General features: G+C 59.7%; 1 protein-coding gene across 4 annotated transcripts in view; it reads left to right on the top strand.

The window, feature by feature from the left end:
• Nucleotides 1-363: 363 nt before the first annotated feature.
• Nucleotides 364-21,243, top strand: part of HUWE1 (HECT, UBA and WWE domain containing E3 ubiquitin protein ligase 1) — a 68,368-nt gene continuing 47,488 nt past the window's right edge. For all 4 annotated transcript variants that reach the window (XM_054015070.1, XM_054015072.1, XM_054015071.1 and 1 more), the window contains exons 1-2: nucleotides 364-444; nucleotides 4,632-4,776. The gene's annotated coding sequence lies outside the window, so the exon portion shown is untranslated. The remainder of the gene's footprint in view (nucleotides 445-4,631; nucleotides 4,777-21,243) is intronic.

Raw genomic sequence — 21,243 nt, forward strand, 5'->3', positions numbered from 1 at the left:
CTGGCGGCCTCGCGGTGAGGGCTGCTCCCCGAACTATCGCGAGATTTCGCTCGTCCTGTCTAGCTCCGGGGATCGCTACCCTGGTATTGAATGCTCACGAGAACCATCACGTTCTCGCGAGATCTCGGACCTGCGCTTCTTGCGGGGAAGTCTCACGTGAACTGTCGCCTGAATTCTCGCGAGATCTCTCCCGCTGTGCTCCAGCGCGGTGAAGTCACCCCCCCGCCAAGTCTCGCGGGATCTGCCCCTCTCGGTTCTCGCGGGAGGGAGGGGGCGGAGCCTGTCTCGCGGGAACTCGCTCCCGAACTCTCGCGGGATCCGTCCCCGAGCGGCAGGCAGGGAGTTCTCGCGGGATCTGCCTGCTGGGCTGAGGCTCGGGGGCTGCTGTTAAGATGGCGGCGGCGGGAGGCGACTGGGCTGGCACTGACCCCGCGCCCGGAGCAGGTACCGCGGGGGGGCGGGACCCCCGACCCGACCCCGACCCGACCCGCCGCGCTGGGCCCTGGTCCTCGGGGGGGGGCGGCCCCCCCCCCGCCCTGCTCCCCCCGCCACCGACCCCCCCCCCCTGCTGCTCCCCCTCACCGACCCCCCCGCCCAGGGACCTGCCCCCTCCCCCGCCACCGACCCCCCCCCCACAGCGACCTGCCCCCCCCCAGCCCAGGGACCTCCCCCCCCCTACACCAGCCACCCACGCAGCGACCGCCCCCCCCCCCCCCGAGCGACCTCCTGCCCCCCCACCGACCCCCCCGCCCAGGGACCTGCTCCCCCCCGCCCTGCTCCCCCCCGGAGCGACCTGCCCGCCACCGACCCCCCCTGCTCCCCCTCACCAACCCCCCCGCCCTGCTCCGCCCCCCCCTGCTCCCCCCGGAGCGACCTGCCCCCGCCCCCGCCACCGACCCCCCCCCCTGCTCCCCCTCACGACCCCCCCGCCCAGGGACCTGCCCCGCCCCCGCCACCGACCCCCCCCTGCTCCCCCTCACCGACCCCCCCGCCAGGGACCTGCCCCCCCCGCCCCCTGCTCCCCCCCCGGAGCGACCTGCCCCGCCACCGACCCCCCCCTGCTCCCCCTCACCAACCCCCCCGCCCTGCTCCGCCCCCCCCTGCTCCCCCCGGAGCGACCTGCCCCGCCCCCGCCACCGACCCCCCCCTGCTCCCCCTCACCGACCCCCCCGCCCAGGACCTGCCCCCCCCCGCCCTGCTCCCCCCCGGAGCGACCTGCCCCGCCACCGACCCCCCCTGCTCCCCCTCACCAACCCCCCCGCCCTGCTCCGCCCCCCCCTGCTCCCCCCGGAGCGACCTGCCCCGCCCCCGCCACCGACCCCCCCCTGCTCCCCCCTCACCGACCCCCCCGCCCAGGGACCTGCCCCCTCCCCCCGCCACCGACCCCCCCCCCACAGCGACCTGCCCCCCCCCCGCCCAGGGACCTCCCCCCCCCTACACCAGCCACCCACGCAGCGACCGCCCCCCCCCCCGAGCGACCCTCCTGCCCCCCCACCGACTGCCCCGCCCAGGGGACCTGCCCCACCCTGCAGTGACCTGCTTCCCCCCCCCCGCGGCCCCCCCCTTCCGCCGGCCCCTTCTGCAGCGACCTGCCCTCCCCGCCCAGGGACTGCCCCCCCGTCATATCCCCCTCGCCCCCCCCTCTGCAGCAACCCCCACCCCGCTGGCTCCCCCACCCAGGGACCGCTGCCGCCCCCCCCCTCAGCGACCTGCTCCTCCGCCAGCCTGCCCCCCCTGCTGACCCTCCCCCATTATATGCCCCCCCGCGACTGCTCCCTGTCCTATCTCCCCCCCCCCCGTTCAGAGACCTGCCCCCACGTCATATTCCCACCCCCAGCGACCTGCCCCCTCTTGCCACCCCCATCATATCCCCCCCCAGCCGGGCCTCCCCAGTGACCAGCCCGCCCCCCCCTGCCAGGCCCCCTGCCCAGGGGCCTCCCCCATCATATCCCCCATTGCCCAGGGACCTTCTCCCCCGCTGGCCCTCCCCATCATATTGCCCCCCCCGTGACCTTCCCCCCCTGCCCAGGGACCTCCCCACCATCATATTCCGTCCCCAGCAACTGCCCACCCAGGGACTCCCCCCCGCTGGGCTCCCCCCAGCAGCCTGTGCCCCCTCATCACTGCCCCCAGCACCTTGCCCCCCCACCGGCCTCCCCCCGTCATATTCCTCCTACCCCACTGGGCCTGCCCCCCATCATATTTCCCTTCCGCGCCTGCCCCCCCCTGCACAGGGACCTGCCCTCCTCCCCCCCATCACATGGGCCTCCCACCTAGATAGGCCACAGGGAGAGAAGGAGATCTGTCACCCTCCCACACAGGGACCTGCCACCCCCCACACACAGAGAGACGGAAGACACACACCCCCAGCACAGGGATGTGGCCACCCCAGGGAGAGAAGGGAGACCTGACGCCTGCTGGGAGATGGGAGCGAGCCCGCCGCCGCCACAGGAGAGGGGGGACTCAGCTTCCCATGGAGACCTGTTCCCCCAGACCTGACCTGCCTCCCTCATTGGGTACCTGCTCCCCTGGACAGGGACAGACCCACCGCGGGGACCCTCCCCCATGCCGTGACTGAGACCTGCTTTCCCCTTCCATAGAGCCCTGCCTCCCCCAGCAAGCCTGCCCCTCTCTTACCTCTCCCCCCCCATCCCAGATCTCCCCATGGAGACCCCCCCCACTGAGCCTGTTCTGAACCATCCGTCCATAGACTGCTGCCCTTTTCCCACCCCCATTAGTCAGGGACCTTCCTTCCCCCTCCCCATCTGTGCAGGATGGGTTCCCCCCATGAGGGTCCATCTCCCCCCATTCAGTGCCTGGCCTCCCCTCGCCCACAAAACCTTCCCCCTTATGAGGGAGCCTGTCGTTCCCCCTTCCTGGGCAGAGATCCCGCCTCCCCTTGGGAGCCCCCAGGACTGAACCTGGTACCTCCCACAGGGACTTCTCCCTGGAACCCGTGCTCCCCATCTCCCTCCTTGCAGAGTATTTGCCCCAGTTCCCCATAACTCCATAACAGGATGTCCATGCCCCCCGAAACCTGGGGGGGATGTCTTCCGAAGACAGGGGATGATTGTGGGAGTGAAGAGTTCAAAGGGGGACTCCTGAAGCTAGTGGGAGGTGGGGAGGAGACACTATATGACTCTCACCCAAAGGGGAGGGTTCTTTTGGCGGGTGCTGCCGGGGTAGGGAGATGTGAAAGAGGGTGGGTCAGGAAGATCTCCCTGATTTCTTAGAGAAGGGGAGAATGGTGCCCCACCCCCAGGTCTGGGTGGGAAGCCCACCAGGAAACTTTGTAATTGGGGAAAACCCTCCCCACCCGCCCAGCTGGGAGCGATACTATGGGGCTCCCCCCTCCCAGGCCAAGCCGTAGGAATCTCTCCAGGAGAGTGGGGGCACCTGGAGCTGGCAGTTCTTACCGCCCCTTGCATGTGGGGCAAAGACCCCCCAATTCTGGGTCTAAATTAAAGTGGCAGCTCGGGGGGAGGTTTTTCTCCCCTCCTCCCCTTTTTGCCCTGAGCGGTGCCCAGCTTTGCCCGGGCCCCAGCAGGGCTAGTGGGCGGGGAACTTCTAGAGCAGTAGGGCTGCTGAAATCGCTGGAGCAATTGACAAGCCTAGCACGGGGGCGGGGATTGTTCTAGCACTGCCGGGCTGCCCAGGCTCCTCCTAGAGCTGCCAAAAGTTCCGGCTGCCACAGCCTCTCCCTCCTGCCGGCTTTCAGCACAGTTTGGGGGTGCCCAGCCGCGTGGTGTGCAGAGCTGGGGGACCCCTGTAAATAACCGTCACACCTACGTTAGGGCAGGATGCTTGTTGGGTGACTAGGGCTTGCCTAGCTCTCTCTTGCTTCAGGGCTTTTCTCAGAGGGGCTGAAGTGGTGTGGGAAGCAGATCTGTCTAGGGTGGTGGGTAAGACTAGCTCACCGTGGATCACCCCCCGATTTCCTGCTTTGGAGCAGGTGAGAACATGAGCCGGGCCAGACTGGTGCAAAGCAATGGTTCATCCAGCCCAGTATCCCATCTCCTATGGTGGCCAGGCCCAGAGCGTTCAGAACAGAGCAGCCCCCCCCCCCCCCCCCCCCCCCAATCTTCCCCTCCCAGTTTCTGGCCGTCAGAGTCGGGACGCCCAAAGCATCCCTGACCGTCTTGGCTCATAACTTCATGGAGGATAGCTCCATCGATGGCTGTCTAGTTCTTTTTGGACCCCCGTTATCTACCTTTGGCCTTCACAACACCTCAATGAGGTGGCAGTGGGTTCCACAGGTTAACTGTGTGTGTGTATGTGAGTGAGTGATAAGGTACTTCTCCTTGTTTCATATTAAAGCTGTTGCTTATGAATGTTATCAGGTAACTCCTGGGTGTTGTATGTTGGGAAGGGTAAATAAGCCAGGCAGGGATCCCCTAGGGTGAATGGGATGGAATTATAGGTACCCCTCTTGCCTTCCTGTCTGCCCTTTAGTTGCTCCTACTTGTCCCCCAATATATTGCCCAATTCGCTTGCTAGGGGCGTATCTGTTCTTAACCCCGTATGATGAAATATCCAGGTCTCCATGGTCTGCCTCTGCCCCGTGCCCGTTCTGAGGTCTCTGTAGATCTCCCCCAGTGCCAGGTCTCACCCGTGTCTCCGGTTTCTCCTAGGCCCTCAGTTAGTCTGGTCGAAGTGGATTAGAGCAACCGCGAAAACCGGAAGGTGTTTCCCTTGGCCGGCTGGGGCGAAGCGTGGGTGCCGGATTAGTGATTCGGATAGCAGACCGGACCGAGCATGGACTGGCTGTGATTCCAGGTGAGCGTCCGCGCTTGCTTCCATCAGCTTGTCGGTGACCTAGCAGGGTGCTTTGCTCTCGTGGCGAGCTCTAGGTGCGGTTACCTGTCTGTGGCGAAAGGAGATGGTGGTCACGCCGCTGAGGCTCCTCTGATGAGGGGGAGTAAGGACCCACGTGCGGCAGAGGGCACATGGTGAACTGGTCAACACTGCAGCCGGCAGGCATGTTCTCTCTGGATTGATCTGGATTCTGACAGGTGCCCTGCTCGAGATCAGGGAGGCTGCCTGTGTGCTGGGGCCTGCACAGATGCATGGGGAGAATGCTCCTGTCCTAAGGAGTTGGTGGGAGGGGAAACTGAGGCACGTCTGAGCTCACGACAAGGCAGAACTAGGCCTGGAGCTCTGGCCTCCCGACAGTGCTGTCTCTGTTGCAGGGAGGGGGCCTGGTGGCTATAGGTGAGGGGTTCTGGCTCTGGGTGCTGGCCAGGGCATCCCCCCTCTCTGGAAAATAAGACTGGTGCTGACCAGTCCCCTGGTGATGTGCTTGGAGATCCTTGCATGGACTATGTGCTGAAGGTGGTTCGTGTTAGAGCAAGACCTTCGGGGGTTTTCAGCGTCTTATGCGTTCTGGCTCTGGGCGGAGGTGAGATGGAGTGGGTTAGTACAGGTGGCAGGGCTGGGCACCAGGACTCCGGGGTTCCTAGGTTTTTCCCAAACTTCCAGCCTGCAGCAGCACGGAAAGTTGCCTGATTAAGTCCAGTTAGATCCAGGTGTGGTTGCCCCCGATGTGATGCAGCGGAGCTATATGTCCGGGCAGCTCAGTCCCTGGGTTTCAGCCCTAGAAACGTCCCTGGGACTGTCGGCCCGCTCAGGGCCTGTAATTGCGGGGAGGGGCTAACGGACTCCTCTCAGGACTGCTACATTGCCTGAAGAATGGATGTTTGATCACTGTGTAGGGAAGGGAGTGTGTCTAATTAATGGTTAGCGCAGGCCTTGATAGCTCTCCTGTGAGAGAGACTGGGTGGTCTGATACCCCAACACCTGTGGGATGACCCCCCACTCCGGCTTGAGTGCTCCTGGTGTGAAGTACTGGGTGTCAGGTCTCCTGAGTTCTTTCTCCAACTCTGGGAGCAGAATGGTGTCTAGTGGTTAGAGCAGGGGAGACTGGGATTCAGGATTCCTTGACAGGTTTCAGAGTAGCAGCCATGTGTCTCTAAGGTGCCACAAGTACTCTTGTTCTTTTTGAGGGTGCCTTGATTCTTTCCCTGGCTCTGGGAGGGCAGTGGGGCCTAGTGATTAGAGCATGGGGGGGGGAGAAGGGGCTGGGAGCCAGAATTCCTGGGCTCCGTTTCCAGTTCTGCCACTGACGGTGACCTCTGTCAAGTCACCTAACTTTCTGGTGCCTTTTGCTAGTCGGGACCCAGAGGACAGCATGTGGAGGGGGTGTGCTGCAAGGTTGGATGGTTTAGGTTCAAGTGGTGGTCCTTTCTGTGAGCGTTCAGACCAGCTTGACCCATTTCAGTCCCTGAGCCAAGGCCAGTGTGTGCGCACCGCTCTGCTTTGCCCTGTGCTCTGGAATGGGTGTAATACCTATTTAGCGGCGTTCTGCAATCTTGGCTTGTCTGTGAGGCTCGGGGTTAGCCCTGGGGGGGAGCTATCGTTTTTCTTTGAAGAAAGGCTGATTCAGATGGCTGGGCGTACCTATTAAAATGCAGCGTCACTATGGGATCCCATATTTAGCCTTGTGAATCAAACCTTTTCCACTTCAACTCCCCCTGCTTTGGCACGCCTGTGAGTAACGGGGAGCCGGTCCCGGAGGCAGGCTCACTCGGCGGAGCTGTGCCAGGACTGGAGCCCGCCAGGCATTGTCCACTGTCAGCTGATGGGAGACTCAGGGTAATCGAGTCCAAGATGCCATTTTTTCCAGTCTCTTAAATGCCTGCATCTTAGAGAACCATGAAACTGATTGGAGCCAGGATCAGAGCCTGCAGGTAGCCGTTGGGGGTGTGTGTGTGTGTGTGTGTGTGTGTGTGCGGAGAGACGTACTAGACTGGCTTTGTGGCCTGGTGTCTGACACATTTCCTCAGCAATAGCTAAGTGGTGGTTGCATGGCCAGATAAATAGGACATCACTGGTGAAACCAATTCTGCCCAGGATCCTTCAGAGACTCTTAACTGATGCGTGTCATGATGGCCGAGTTACTAAACTTGCTCTACTTGTTGGTCAGTTCGCTGGAGCGATTTTCCAGATGAGCCGGCGGGTTGGAGTGAGTGGATGGGTGTATTCTCTCCCCCGCCCCTCGTTCCAGGGATTGGCAGATTTCTCCTCTCTAACCAAGCGCTCTGCTTCTGGTGTGGAGGACAAGACCCCTGGGCAAAAATGTGTAAATGTGCCTTCCAACCTCTGCAGTTTCTTAAGGGTGTGCTTCGGAAGAGCTGGCCTCACTGCTGATGCCTGTGGCCTTCTGTGTACTGCCGTCCCCACGTCTCGAACCTGTGCTGAATAAACTGCTCCGGGGGAGAAAGACCACGCGTCAGAGTATCTCCGCACTTCCTGTGTCTCAAACATCTGCCTGTTCAATCAGTGGGGAAAGTGAGGCTTGGTGGTCCCACCTTGTCAGTGACCGGAATAGAGCAGGGCACAGAACCCAGGAGTCCTGGCACTCTAACCACTGCGTTGTACTTGGCAGCAGTAGCTGGTTCTTCCCGGGTAGGTCTTGGGGGAGCAGATATTGAAAGGAGCCTGACGTGATCCTGATCGACTCTGCTTAACGACCAGTCGGACTCCCTGAGCAGCGTCTAAGTACCTTCATCCCAGGCTTCAGTGGGGAAAGGTGGAACCACCACCGCTTGGAAGCTGAAGCCAGCCAAACGCAAACTGCAAAGGAGGCGCCTGTTTCCAAAAGAGGAGGATGAACTCTTGGGACGCACTTCCCGGGACGGAGATGGAGGCTCCCATCCAGACTGGCTGCCTTTCGGGGTGTGCTTTTGCTGAACACAAGTTGTTGGGCTCCACCCCTGGGGGGAACTGGTGAAAGTTTCTGGCCTGTGTTAGCCAGGAGGTCAGGCTTGGATGATCCCTTCTGGCCTTGGAATGGCAAGTTACAAACTTCAGGGGCCACTGTCCAACTAAAATCCTGCCCCTTAAAACACTTGGCTGATCATGCACCTGTCCCCCTGCCTTTGCAGGTTGTCTGTCTCTCCCCCCCCCCCCCCCCATCACCCCCTCCAATCTGGCCCCTCGTTCAGCAAACCAAAGAGCCTGTTCTCCCATTGATTGTAGGTGTTAATTGTAGGCAGGGGAAACTATTAGACATTCGTGGAGAAGGGAGGTGGTGTCCCATCAAGGAACCTCTCTGGACTATAGATCAGGTTAGCGCAGTAGCTGTCTTCGTCTGTTGGTTTCCCACGGATGCTCCAAGCCATGGGGTGTTGACTGGGGGGAGAGGGGGAATGTTATATACACACCCAGTTCCCTCTACGCTGAGTGCTTTCATTTCACTCTAGAACGGCGGCTGCGTAGTGAGGGACAAGGGGCGCTGAGGTGGGAGGCAGGACTCCTGGGTTCTATCACTGCCTTGCTGGCTTCACGTCTCGGGGCATGTTTCCTCTCCCCGGCCTTTGTTAGGCTGTGAGGCCGTGAGCGGCGTACATACAGCACCTGGCAACGGGAAGGCGCTTGTGCGGGGCGCTGTGCGCTGCGGTTGCTGTCGGGCAGGATGCGAGAAACTGACTAGCGCATGCTGAGGGCTAACGTATGACTGATCGATGGCCGTCGTTGGAGCTGTTAGTGGCAAGGCTGAGACAAGCGGGTGGAATATTTTACATGTGCCAGGCAGTCCCAGCGGCTAACGTGAGGATGCCGGGTGCGTTAGAAAAACATCCTCCTCCCTTGCAGAGATGGGGCTGCGTCACTGGGAGGTTGCGTCTAGGTCTGGTGCCCCTGTGGAACTAGAACGACGCTGGGAAAACTAGGAGAGGGTTCAGAGAAGAACCATGGGGGCCATTCAAGGCTCGTGTGGTGAGCAACTGAAGTAGCTTTATGGAAGCGAAGGTTAAGAAGTGACTTAACCGCAGCCTGGGGAGAAGAGATGTGACCTTGGACAGCTCTCGGATCTAGCCACGAGGCAGGTTGAGATCACTGGCTCGGAGTTGGTCCACGATGGATGAAAATCAGAAGTCGGCTGCTGGCCATTGGGACAGAGGGGCAGGGATCTGGTATGTGAGTCTCCGTCACACGCAGGTCTTCAGTCGAGACTGGGCGTATCTGTAAGAGGGATGTTTGTTCAACTGCACCTTATTGAGCTCAGCTCAGGAGTCTTGTGTCTCGCCATACAAGAGATCCGACTAGATCTACGGTTCCTTTCTAGCCTTAATGCTTCCGAGGGGCCGGCTCCCTTTGGAAGGGCAGGAACCGGTTGGGTGGCTTCAGACTGTGCGGCCCACGAGCCCGGCACCTCCACTGACTGTCCAAGATCTCCTCGCTAGCTCAGGAGTGGGACGGGGACTGTAGCTGAAGGCTAACAATGTTCTTCAAGACCCGGAGAGGAGGTGTTCCATGAGAGATCCGTGGGTCTCTCTTTCTGGTTGTGCTTTTGGCACGCGTGGGCCATGTTGGGCCAGAATGTCTCCGGTTTGATCTTGGCTCAAAGGGGTCCCTTGTCCTTACCGTCGGGTGACTTGTGCGCCGACTGTGCTTTGCTCTCAAGGCCTGAAGCAAACCAGCCTGTTTGAAAACCGCAAGCCAGAAAGTGTGTTTGACGACCCCAGCAACGTTCGAAGAGTGGAGATGGCCGAGCAGGATTTGTAGATCAAACAGGGGTGCTGACCCGGAAAAGTTTGCCACCTCCCCTGTTGGATTTAAGCACTCTGTCTTCCCCAATCACTCTGGACTGAAATTGCATTGATCTCTCGGAGCGCCTTGTTCCTCACATCGTTGGCATCTTCAGCCAAAGTCCCGTCTGCTCTGCGCGGGTTACTTGTATGGTGGCAGTCCCAGAAGCCTCTTGTTTTAGGTGCTGCACAAACATAGAACAGAAACAACCCGAAGTCTTAAGTAAGATGCTGAAGATCCCGTATTGCTCTTCACGGGGCTTCCCCGGTGGCCCAGAATTCCCCCTCCCTCGCTGTCCACAGCTTGCTGTGTTCTGTTTAGCTGCTGCTCTCTGCACCAGAGGTGGCTGCCCTTCCTTCTGCCTCAGATATTGGGGGGGAAACCACCTTTTAGTCTCTGATAACATCGGAGCCGTGCAGGGCTGTATTTCGTCTGAGATGTCAAAACCTCCGGCAACCGAGTGCTCACAGCAGCCAGGACCTTGCCCCCGTGGCTCCTGTTAGGTGACCAGTGTCACTGCACAATCCGACCAACGTGCTGTGGGTGTGAGTGGGGGCTCTTGCAGGCTGAAGCAACGTTCTGTTCCCGCTGCCTCATCGGGCAACTCTTTTCCCTCTCGGTGCCCCCGTTCCTCTCCCATCCTGCGTCTCGTTGTCTTTGTTCGACGTGGCTACCGCAATGCCAAAACCACCGCCACCAAAATCTTCCCCAGACTTCGCAGCAGTGCAGGGTTCTGCCTTGAGCGCTGCGTGTCACCCAGCAGGCGCTTCGCGGGGTTGGGGGTGAGCAGAGTGAGTGAGTGCTGCTTGCTGGGCAGTGTCCCTAGCAGAGACGGTCCCCACCCCAAGGAGCTGATGTTCTCGCTAGGCTAGGAAACCTTCTGTGGAGATGAGGACTTGAGAGACGCCTGACTTCGCCAGCCTCACACAGGAACGACTGAGGTTCTGTTAGCTTTGGATCTGACACTGGTGCAACCGCGGCTGGAATATTGTGTCCCGTTCTGGTGCCCACAATTCAAGGCGGATGTCGATCAGCTGGAGAGAGGGGATTGGAAAACATCCCTTTGAGCTCCCTGTGTGGGTCACTTTCTGACAGGTTTCAGAGGCGTGGCCGTGTTGGTCTGTATCCGCAGAAACAGCGAGGAGTCATTGTGGCACCTTCGGGATGAACACCTTTATCTGGGCAGAAGCTTTCGTGGGCTAAAACCCACTTCATCGGATGCATGGAGTGGAACATCCAGTAGGCAGATATAAATACACAACACATGAAGATGGGCGTTGCCTTACCAAGTGGGTGGGGGGTCAGTGCTAAGGAGCTGTGACGTAGCAGGGAGCAGGGCAGATTTGACCTGGGAATGTTGCAGGGGGGTTGCAGTGGGGATGTGGGACTTCCCTTGAAGGAAGCTACCTGAGCTGTAACCTGAGCCAGGAACGGGGGTGGGGAGAATTAACACCTTCTGCCTGGGAGACTGAACAAAGGAGAGGAGCAGCGGGAGGGGCGGAGAGTTTAGTTTCGGTTTGGGCTGGGTGGTGCAACGCAGGGAACCCCAAGCTGGGGTCTAAGCTCCCTGAACCTCCCAGAGGGACCTAATTGAGGGGGTCTGGTCGTACCTACACGCTCTGCTTGAGACTGTGTTCCTGTCCCTAAATAAACCTTCTGCTTTACTGGCTGGTTGAGAGTCGCAGTGAATCTCGGGAAGAGGGGTGCAGGGCCCTAACTCCCCCACACTCCGCAACAACTGGTGGCAGCGGCGGGATCTACTCACCCCGTGGACGGCGCTTCCTGCAGTAAGTGACTGGGGAGCAGTAAAACGAAGGGGGATTGACGGGGACCAGGCCTGCTGAAGAGTGGGAGAGAGACGGTTATTACCCCTGGGAGTGTGTGACCAGCGAGAAGGACTTTTGCAGTAACAGGGTCCCCCGGGGGGATCGCAGCGAGTGGTCCCAGGGGCGGAGGAGTCTGCAGCTCGACCCTGGCAGAGAGGCGGTGACCTCGAGAAGGGCTGGCACACTAGGGGTCCCCCTGGGAACTGTGGGGAGCTGTGAGCACACAGGCCGGTGAGTGGCCAGCAGGAAGATGTATGCCAAGCGGCTTAAGAGCGACCTGGTGGAGCTGTGCAAGCAGAGGCGGCTGCGCATTGGGAGGCTCACCAAAGAACAGCTCATTGCCCAGCTGGAGGCGGAAGATCGCGCGAATGAACTGATCCCTGTGTCTCAGGGAAGCAGCCTGGCAAATGCAGCGCAGGCACCAGTGTCTGTCCCAGCTGGGAGTGGTCAGCCGGCTGCTGAGGGCTTCCCGAGACCCCTCCTTCCTATGCCTAGGGGAAGGGTGGGGAGGAGCCCAGCAAATACCGAAGGCGCCGTGACCCCCCCGGCCAGCAGGGGATTCCCCCCCCCCTCCCCCCCCCGCGAAGCCCGCCGGCCAGCAGAGGATCCTCCCGGCGACGTTGGCTGGAATGGGAGAAAGAGCTAAAACTGAGAGAGCTGGAGGATCGTGAACGACAGAGACAGCATGAACGGGAGGAGAAAGAGAGACAGCATCAGCGTGAAGAGAGACAGCATGAACGGGAGGAGAATGAGAGACAGAGACAGCATGAAGAGAGACAGCGTCAGCATGACCTGGAACTGGCGAGATTGAAGGGCAGCGAACCCCCGGCTGCGGTGAGTGAGGGGGGACCCGGGACTGCACGGAGCTTTGATAAGTGCATCATGGCCCCATACAAGGAGGGGGAGGACATGGATGACTTCCTGGAGGCCTTTGAGACGGCCTGCGAGCTGCACCGGGTTGATCCCGCGGACAGACTCCGGGTCCTTACCCCCTTACTGGACCCCAAAGCCGTGGCATTGTACCGCCAACTGGGAGAGGCAGAGAAAGGGGACTACGAACTATTCAAAAAGGCCCTGCTACGAGAGTTTGGGCTGACTCCTGAGATGTACCGGGAAAGGTTCCGGAGTCAGGATAAAACCCCTGAGATCTCATATCTGCAACTAGCCGTCCGCATGGAAAGATACGCCAGCAAGTGGGCTGGTGGGGCCCAGACGAAGGAGGACCTGATTAAACTGCTGGTACTGGAGCAACTGTATGAGCGGTGCCCATCCGACCTGAGGCTGTGGTTGGTGGACAGAAAGCCAGAGAACCCGCGACACGCAGGGCAGCTGGCCGATGAGTTTGTAAAGAGCCGGTCAGGGGGTGGCAGGGAGGAGCCCCAAAGGAACAGGCCCGCCGCGATGCAGAGAGAGAGTCACCCTGGGACCTCCCAAAGGGGGAGTATGGGGAATCCCCTCCCACGGGGAATGCCCAGCATCAGGGACAACCGACCGGCTCGAGGGGACCCACGGGACCTGAGCTGCTATTACTGCGGCCGAAGAGGCCACGTTCGGGCCCAGTGCCCCAAGCTCAAGGACAGACTGAGCAGACCGAACCCGCACCGGGTTAACTTGGTAGAGGCCCAGACGGACGAGGGACAGGCTTCTCACGCAAGAGGGGCTGGCAGCTTATCAACTGCTCAAGAGAGAGAAGGGCCCCCAGCCAGCTTCTCTGGGGGGCCAGATGCTCCGGATTCAAAGTTCTCCGTTTACAGGGTTGGCGCGGGGCTGTCCCTGCGGAGCGAGTGCCTTGTTCCCCTGGAGGTGGATGGGAAGAAAGTTTATGGATACTGGGACACGGGCGCAGAGGTGACACTGGCCCGGCCCGAGGTGGTGGCCCCAGATCGGGTGGTGCCCAACACCTTCCTGACCCTGACCGGGGTGGGCGGGACCCCATTCAAGGTTCCCGTAGCGAGGGTACACCTGAAATGGGGGGCCAAGGAGGGCCCCAAGGACGTGGGAGTGCACCACCATTTGCCCACTGAGGTGTTGATGGGGGGGGGACCTAGAGGACTGGCCAAGCAGCCCCCAGACCGCCTTAGTCGTGACCCGTAGCCAGAGCCGGCGAGGGGCACTACGCCCTGACCTTGGGAAGGATGTCCCACCGGAGGCACCGAACCCTTCCCGGGTGGGAAGGGAACACCCCAGGACAGGCCGCGGGGTGGCTGGGGCTTCTGACCCAGCCGACGAGAGGGAGCAGGTCCCCATCCCTTCCCCAGCCGCCGAGTTCCAGGCCGAGTTGCAGAAGGACCCCTCCCTGCGGAAGCTAAGGGGCCTGGCTGACCTCAGTGTGGTACAGACCATGAGGAGAGGATGCAAGGAGAGGTTCCTGTGGGAGAAGGGGTTCCTGTACCGAGAGTGGGCTCCCCCGGGGGAAGTGGAGTCGTGGGGGATCAGGAGGCAGCTGGTGGTTCCCCAGAAGTTTCGCCACAAGCTACTGTACCTGGCCCATGACATCCCTCTCGCAGGGCACCAGGGGATCCGGCGCACCAGGCAGAGGCTGCTACAGAACTTTTACTGGCCCGGGGTCTTCACCAACGTCCGGCAGTACTGCCGATCCTGTGACCCCTGCCAGAGGGTGGGGAAGGCCCGGGACAAGGGGAAGGCAGCATTGAGACCTTTGCCCATCATAGAGGAGCCTTTCCAGAAGGTGGCCATGGACATAGTGGGACCTCTCAGCAAGACGACCCGGTCTGTGAAGAAATACATCCTGGTGGTGGTAGATTTCGCCACCCGCTACCCCGAGGCAGTGCCCTTATCGTCCATTGAAGCAGACACTGTGGCGGATGCGCTGCTGACCATTTTCAGCCGAGTGGGGTTCCCCAAGGAAGTCTTGACGGACCAAGGGTCCAACTTCATGTCGGCCCTACTCCGGTGCTTGTGGGAGAGATGTGGGGTCCGGCACAACTGGGCCTCAGCATATCACCCCCAATCCAACGGGCTGGTGGAGAGGTTCAATGGGACGCTAAAAATGATGCTGAAAACATTTATGAATCAGCACCCGCAGGACTGGGACAAGTACTTACCTCACCTGCTGTTTGCATACAGGGAGGTACCCCAGGAGTCTACCGGGTTTTCGCCTTTCGAACTGCTATATGGAAGGCGGGTAAGGGGGCCCCTGGACCTGATGAGAGACGAATGGGAGGGGAAGGCCACTCCTGACGGAGAGTCGGTGGTGGAGTATGTCCTGACCTTCCGGGAACGACTTGCCGAGCTCATGGGCCTGGCCAGGGAGAATCTGGCCAGAGCCCAGAGGAAGCAGAAGGTCTGGTATGACCGCACAGCACGGGCCCGCGCCTTCGCCACTGGGGATCAGGTGATGGTCCTCATCCCCGTGAGGAAAAACAAACTCCAGGCCGCCTGGGAAGGGCCCTTCAAGGTTGTCAAGCAACTAAACGAGGTAAACTATGTGGTGGAGCTGTCGAACCGGGCACATCACCACCGGGTGTACCATGTGAATATGATGAAGCCATATTATGACAGGGGGAATATGGTGTTGGCCGTGTGTGGACAGTGGGAGGGGCAGGGAGATGACCCTTTAGTAGATCTATTCCCTGGGACAAGAGTTGGCTTTCCCCTGGAAGCAATTCCCCTCTCTGATCGGCTAACCCCTGCCCAGCGAGCTGAGATCGGAGGGGTGCTGCATCTGTACCAGCAGCTGTTTTCCAACCAGCCTGGGCGCACTAATCTGACTGTCCACCGGGTGCAGACAGGATCGCACCCGCCTATAAAATGCTCCCCCTTCCGAGCCACAGGGAAAACTGCTCAGGACCTGGAAAGAGAGGTCAATGACATGCTGGCTTTGGGGGTGATCCAGCCGTCTTCCAGCCCTTGGGCCTCGCCGGTGGTGCTGGTCCCCAAAAAGGACGGGTCGATCTGGTTCTGTGTGGACTATCGGAAGCTCAATGCCATCACTGTAGCCGATGCCTACCCCATGCCCAGGCCGGACGAGCTCCTAGACAAGCTGGGAGGTGCTCGGTACCTTACCACTATGGATCTTACAAAGGGCTATTGGCAAGTGCCGCTGGATGCAGATGCCAGGCTGAAATCGGCCTTTGTCACCCCTCTGGGGCTCTATGAGTTCCTGACCCTGCCCTTCGGCCTCAAGGGAGCGCCGGCCACCTTCCAGCGCCTGGTGGATCAGCTACTGAGGGGGATGGAGAGTTTTGCCGTGGCGTATATCGATGACATCTGTGTCTTTAGCCAGACCTGGGAGGACCACATATCCCAGGTTAGACAAGTGCTGGACCGACTCCAGAAGGCTGGGCTGACCGTAAAACCGGAGAAGTGCAAGGTGGGGATGGCTGAGGTATCCTACCTAGGCCACCGGGTGGGAAGCGGCTGCCTAAAGCCGGAACCAGCCAAAGTGGAGGTGATCAGAGACTGGCCCGCTCCTCAAACCAAAAAGCAGGTCCAAGCCTTTATTGGGATGGCAGGGTACTATCGGAGGTTCGTGCCCCACTTTAGCGCCATAGCCGCCCCCATCACTGAGCTGTGCAAGAAGGGGAAGCCAGACAAAGTGGTCTGGACCGAGGAGTGCCAGGAGGCTCTCCGGGCGCTGAAGGAGGCTCTGGTCAGTGGCCCAGTTCTGGCAAACCCAGTCTTTGACAAGCCCTTTATGGTGTTCACCGACGCCTCAGACACAGGACTGGGGGCGGTGTTAATGCAGGAGGATGAAAAGGGGGAGAGACACCCCATCGTGTACCTGAGCAAGAAGTTGCTACCCCGGGAGCAGAACTACGCGGCCATCGAGAAGGAATGCCTGGCCATGGTGTGGGCCCTCAAGAAACTAGAGCCATATCTCTTTGGGCGTCACTTCACCGTGCACACCGACCACTCTCCCCTGACCTGGCTGCACCAGATGAAAGGAGCCAACGCCAAGCTCCTGAGATGGAGCCTGCTCCTGCAGGATTATGACATGGACGTGGTCCATGTGAAGGGACGTGACAACCTGATAGCGGACGCATTGTCCCGGAGAGGGAGCCCTGAACTTCCCCAGGTCACTGGTCAGAGTGACCCCGCTCAGTTCAGTCTCGAAGGGGGGAGAGATGTGACGGAGCAGGGAGCAGGGCAGATTTGACCTGGGAATGTTGCAGGGGGGTTGCAGTGGGGATGTGGGACTTCCCTTGAAGGAAGCTACCTGAGCTGTAACCTGAGCCAGGAACGGGGGTGGGGAGAATTAACACCTTCTGCCTGGGAGACTGAACAAATGAGAGGAGCAGCGGGAGGGGCGGAGAGTTTAGTTTCGGTTTGGGCTGGGTGGTGCAACGCAGGGAACCCCAAGCTGGGGTCTAAGCTCCCTGAACCTCCCAGAGGGACCTAATTGAGGGGGTCTGGTCGTACCTACATGCTCTGCTTGAGACTGTGTTCCTGTCCTTAAATAAACCTTCTGCTTTACTGGCTGGTTGAGAGTCGCAGTGAATCTCGGGAAGAGGGGTGCAGGGCCCTAACCCCCCCACAATCCGCAACAGGAGCCGGTTCAATGAAGGTGGAAGTGGGCTGCTCTCAACAGTTGACAAGAAGGGGTGGAAATCACTTTTGTAGTGCTAACAAGGCCAGTGCAATCAAGGTGGCCCATTTCAAACAGTTGACAAGAAGGCATGAGTATCACTAGGGGGAAATTACTTTTTGCAATGACCCATCCACTCCCAGTCTTTATTCAGGCCTAATTTGATGGTGTCCAGTTTGCAAATGAATTCCAGTTCTGCAGTTTCTCACTGGAGTCTGTGTTTGAAGATTTTTGTTGAAGAATTGCCACTTCTTAGTCTGGCACTGAGTGTCCAGGGAGATTGAAGTGCTCTCCGACTGGTGTTTGAATGTTAGAATTCTTGATGTCTGATTTGTGCTTCTGACCCAATATATTTGTTAGGCACTAAGGTGCCACAGAGACTTCTCACTGTTTTCACTCTTTCTGGTTAACCTCACAAAGAAGGCACAGGGGCCACTCGATGCCAGTGTGAAGAGCCCTCTCAGATCCAGCCAACTGTTGAAGCCTAACAAATTCAGAGGAGAAAGAAGATGCACGTTTTTAACAGGGAAGCGAATTAACCGCTGGCACGGCTTGCTGAAAGTCGCGCTGGATTCGCCAGCGCTGGCAAAGTCCAGCCAGGATGTGTTTCAAAGAGCTCTGCTCTAGTTCCACTAGGAATGAATTCAGGGCCATCCGGGGGTCAGACGGGGTGAATGCCATGCGCCCCTCGGGCCTTAGCAGGACTGTCTGGCAGTTAGGGTGCTAGCCTGGGAATTGAGACTCTTAGGTTGGGAAACTGAGGCAGGGCTGCTACTGGCACTGCCCTTCCTCACATGAGGTTGTGGGGATCAGTGACCTACAGACTGAGATACATGCCCATCCCCTGTGCGGTGCAAGTATCTAAAAGCCAGGGATGAAACCCCGCCCGGCCCCTTCATTCCGTCCTCCGTTGCTGTTTCTTTGCTGGGGGAGGCCCCGAGGTTCGGTGCCCCAGCAGCTCCCCACTCCGCGGCACATGGGCTTTGTCTAGCTGCAGCACCGCTGGCTGATCTGGGAAGATGCTGGAGCTGGGAGTCCCACAGGCAGGATGCAGACGAGGGGGCTGGAAGCCCTGGGGCGCTCCAGGTTTTGGCCTATATTTCTGGCGTTGCGGCGTGAGCGGGCAGCTCGTTATTGGGTGGGGGCTGAGGGCTCTCTCGTTCCAGAACCGAAACGAAAACTCCCCGTGGAGTCGTGCCGGTGACTAAGCAACTGCGGGTTGCAAGGTGTCTGTGCAAATCCCCGGGAGGAAGTCTATGGAGGAGGACGCCCTGGTCCCTTCTAGGGGGTGGGGGACTTCCTGGTCACTCGGATCTGAACAGGTTTGCCTGTGGGAAGCGGATGTGTGGGTCTCTTGCCGTGGGGTGGTCCGGTGAGTGTCACCCGCGCTCTGTGCAGCGGCTCTTCAGCTGGGGATGCTGAGCGAGTTTGGCTTTCAGTTTCCGGCTGGAGCACGGCTCTTTGAGGGGTAGGAAAGGGTGGGTGTCTGTGGGCCGTGCCCAGCTGGAGGAAGCCTGGCATCTGAGCAGCGGCCCCGGCTCAGCTGGGAGCCGTGCAGAAGTGTAGCGTGAGGAGAGGAGCTAACGCAATCTGCCCCACAGCCTCAGGGCCTGCGGCTGGAGCAGAGAGGAGCAGCAGGCTCTGGGAGCGGTTGTTTTGCCGAGTTAAGGCAGCCAGCCTGGTGCGGTGGGGGCCCACTGGCCTGTGGCCTCCTGAGACTGGCGGGGTAGGATCCCAGGCTTCGCCAAGCGGGGTGTGTACGGCCGGGTCCCGGCCCACGACCGGGCTTTGCTTCCCATCGAAGGCTGGTTTCTCTGTGGCAAACTGGGTCATCCAGCAGGTAGTGCGTTGTCAGCTTTTCCGGGCCGGCCCGAGGGGGAGGCGCGGTGTTTCTGTGCTGAAGGCTGCGTTGACTCGAGCGAACGCTTGCGAAAGCGCCCCTCCCAAGGGCCTAGCCAGAACGTAGGACGCGATGCTGGGAAAAGTGGCCGAACTTAGCAGTGATCCGAAGCCCAGGCTCGGAGCCCGAGTCCGTCGCCATCGGAAGAGGGGCAGGAGCTTTCAATGGGAGCCTGTTGCTGTGGCCCTGTTAATTGAAACGCTGCAGAGCAACGTTGCCCGGCCAGGCTGACTGAGATGGCGGCAGCTCCAGCCCAGGGGCGAAGCTCTTAGGCCCCGTGGCTCGGCTGTGGGGCCTGAGAAAAGCCCGGCTTCGTGGGGTTCTGGACAGACACCTAGTCGGAAGGTCCCTGCCCTGAGGAGTTCACAGTCTAGACACGTGAAAAGCTGGTCCCAGCCACCGGCCTGTGCCCAGATCAAAGGGGCGGGTGTTAAAACGAGTGACAAATCCGCACGGTTACTCAGATTGCCTTGAAGTTTGGCGCCCCTCCTATGGACTCGGGATAGGGTGAGCAGTCTACATTTGGGACTGTTTGAGCAGATGGGGCCCGAGATACACCCCCCCCAAAGTCAGCTTTTCTTATTGATGACATTCATCCAACTGTCCCCCCACCCCTGGCCCTTCTCCTGGCACAAAGGTCCCAGCGCATGGCACCCACCTGCCCTTTGGGGGAGCAAAATGATGTCACGTGGGCTGCCTGGGCTAGAACCTAATCAGGCCAGGACTGGCTCACTGTCTCCTTATGTTTCTCCCATCTGGCTGCTTCCCTCCCCTGTCCCGGGTCCTGTGCTCTGTAGGGTAGGATTGTGCTGTCCAGCCCCGGGGTGGCTGGTGCCCCTTGCGCGGCAGGAGAGCTCATTGGCCGCTAGAACTCAATCTGCCGTGGGGCAGGCTCTGCGAGCCCGGACGGTCTCCCCTAAGGACCTGACCGGCGGTGCAGGAGTCGGCCGTTCCTCTGGCTGGCGTCTGGTACCGAGAGCCAGGACGGTCTCCCCTAAGGACCTGACCGGCGGTGCAGGAGTCGGCCGTGCATCTGGCTGGCGTCTGGTACCGGGAGCCAGGACTCCTGGGTTCGGTTGGCCTGTCCTATGCCTTGAGCGTCCCTTTTATAAAAGGGGGGAAGATCCCATTGTTCCAGTTCTGGATTCCTAGCTTATGTGGCCGGAAGGCTCCTCTGTGATCGTTCACTTTGGCCTGACCATGGCGTCTAGAGGCATCAGCTGTGTAGGGAGCTGAGCTGGTCCTGGCCAGAGGAACTTAATCTAACCACCCCCCAACGGGGTGTGAAAGTGTTTTGGACCTAAAAGGGACCCTTAGTTCTGTCTAGTCTGACCTCCTGTGCATTGCAGGCTGTTGGCGCTCATGTATGTGGCTATTTTAGAAAGGGTAAACTGAGGCATGGGACTGTGTGATCTGTGAGGACCTGGTTCCCAGTCCTATGCTCTGTCAAGCTATAATTAATGACTTCCTTTGGGCGGGGAGGAATGCTGGCTGGGCTCCAGAAGGTCAGAGCTCTGAAATTGGCCTCGGTAAAGAATGTCTCCGACCAGTACGTTTCCCCGGCCTCCAGGAAGGTGGCCTCCTTTGTGTACAACGGGTGGGCTAATAAACCTCCCTCCTGGCCCAGCCCCGCTGTGACGCGTGGCCATCTGTGGACCTTGGCTGCTGCTCCTCCCAAGACCTGCCTTTCAAACACTTGTCTTGGCGGCCTGTGAAGATGTCCGGCCTCCTCTTTTCACCAACCATGGGACTTCCCTGAATTAATTCCTGCTTAAACTAGAGCCAGTCTCTTTGCTGACTTGCTTTACAGAAAGTGGCACTTGCTGTGCTCCTCCAATCAATCTCTCTCTTTCTCTCTCTCTCATTTTTTGAATGACGTCCAGTTTATTCAGTCACGTTGGAAGTGCTGCAAAACCAGGACTCCTGGGTCTGTAGCGAGTGAGGGCATTGGGGCTGGGAGCCAGGACTCCTGGGTTCCCCATGGCCTCTCACGCCAAACTGATCAGAGGAAACTTCCTTTAAGTGCGCAGCGCCCAGTTAGCCGGTGGAACTCCTGGCTGCAGGAGGCCAAGAGCTTAGCAGGCGTGGACACGTGTACCGGTCACAAGAACATCCAGAGTACTGTACAAATTAAAGAAGCTCTTGGAAGGGATCTAAATTCTCCTCCTTTGGCTTGAGCCAAACTCTGGTTATCTGGAAGGGAAACTTAAACCATAACTTCGGAGCTTCTTACAACATCTCCTGAGGCGGCTGGTGCCGGCCACTGACTGAGACCGAGTCTTGGGCTAAGGCCAGCCCGGCCGTGGTTCTGCTCGGGGACGGTGGGCAGAAGGTTAGAAGGATCCTGGGTACATCTAAATGTCACAATGCACGTCAGTTTC

This window comes from Malaclemys terrapin, assembly GCF_027887155.1.
Source record: "Malaclemys terrapin pileata isolate rMalTer1 chromosome 20 unlocalized genomic scaffold, rMalTer1.hap1 SUPER_20_unloc_5, whole genome shotgun sequence".
Classification (NCBI taxonomy): domain Eukaryota; kingdom Metazoa; phylum Chordata; order Testudines; family Emydidae; genus Malaclemys; species Malaclemys terrapin.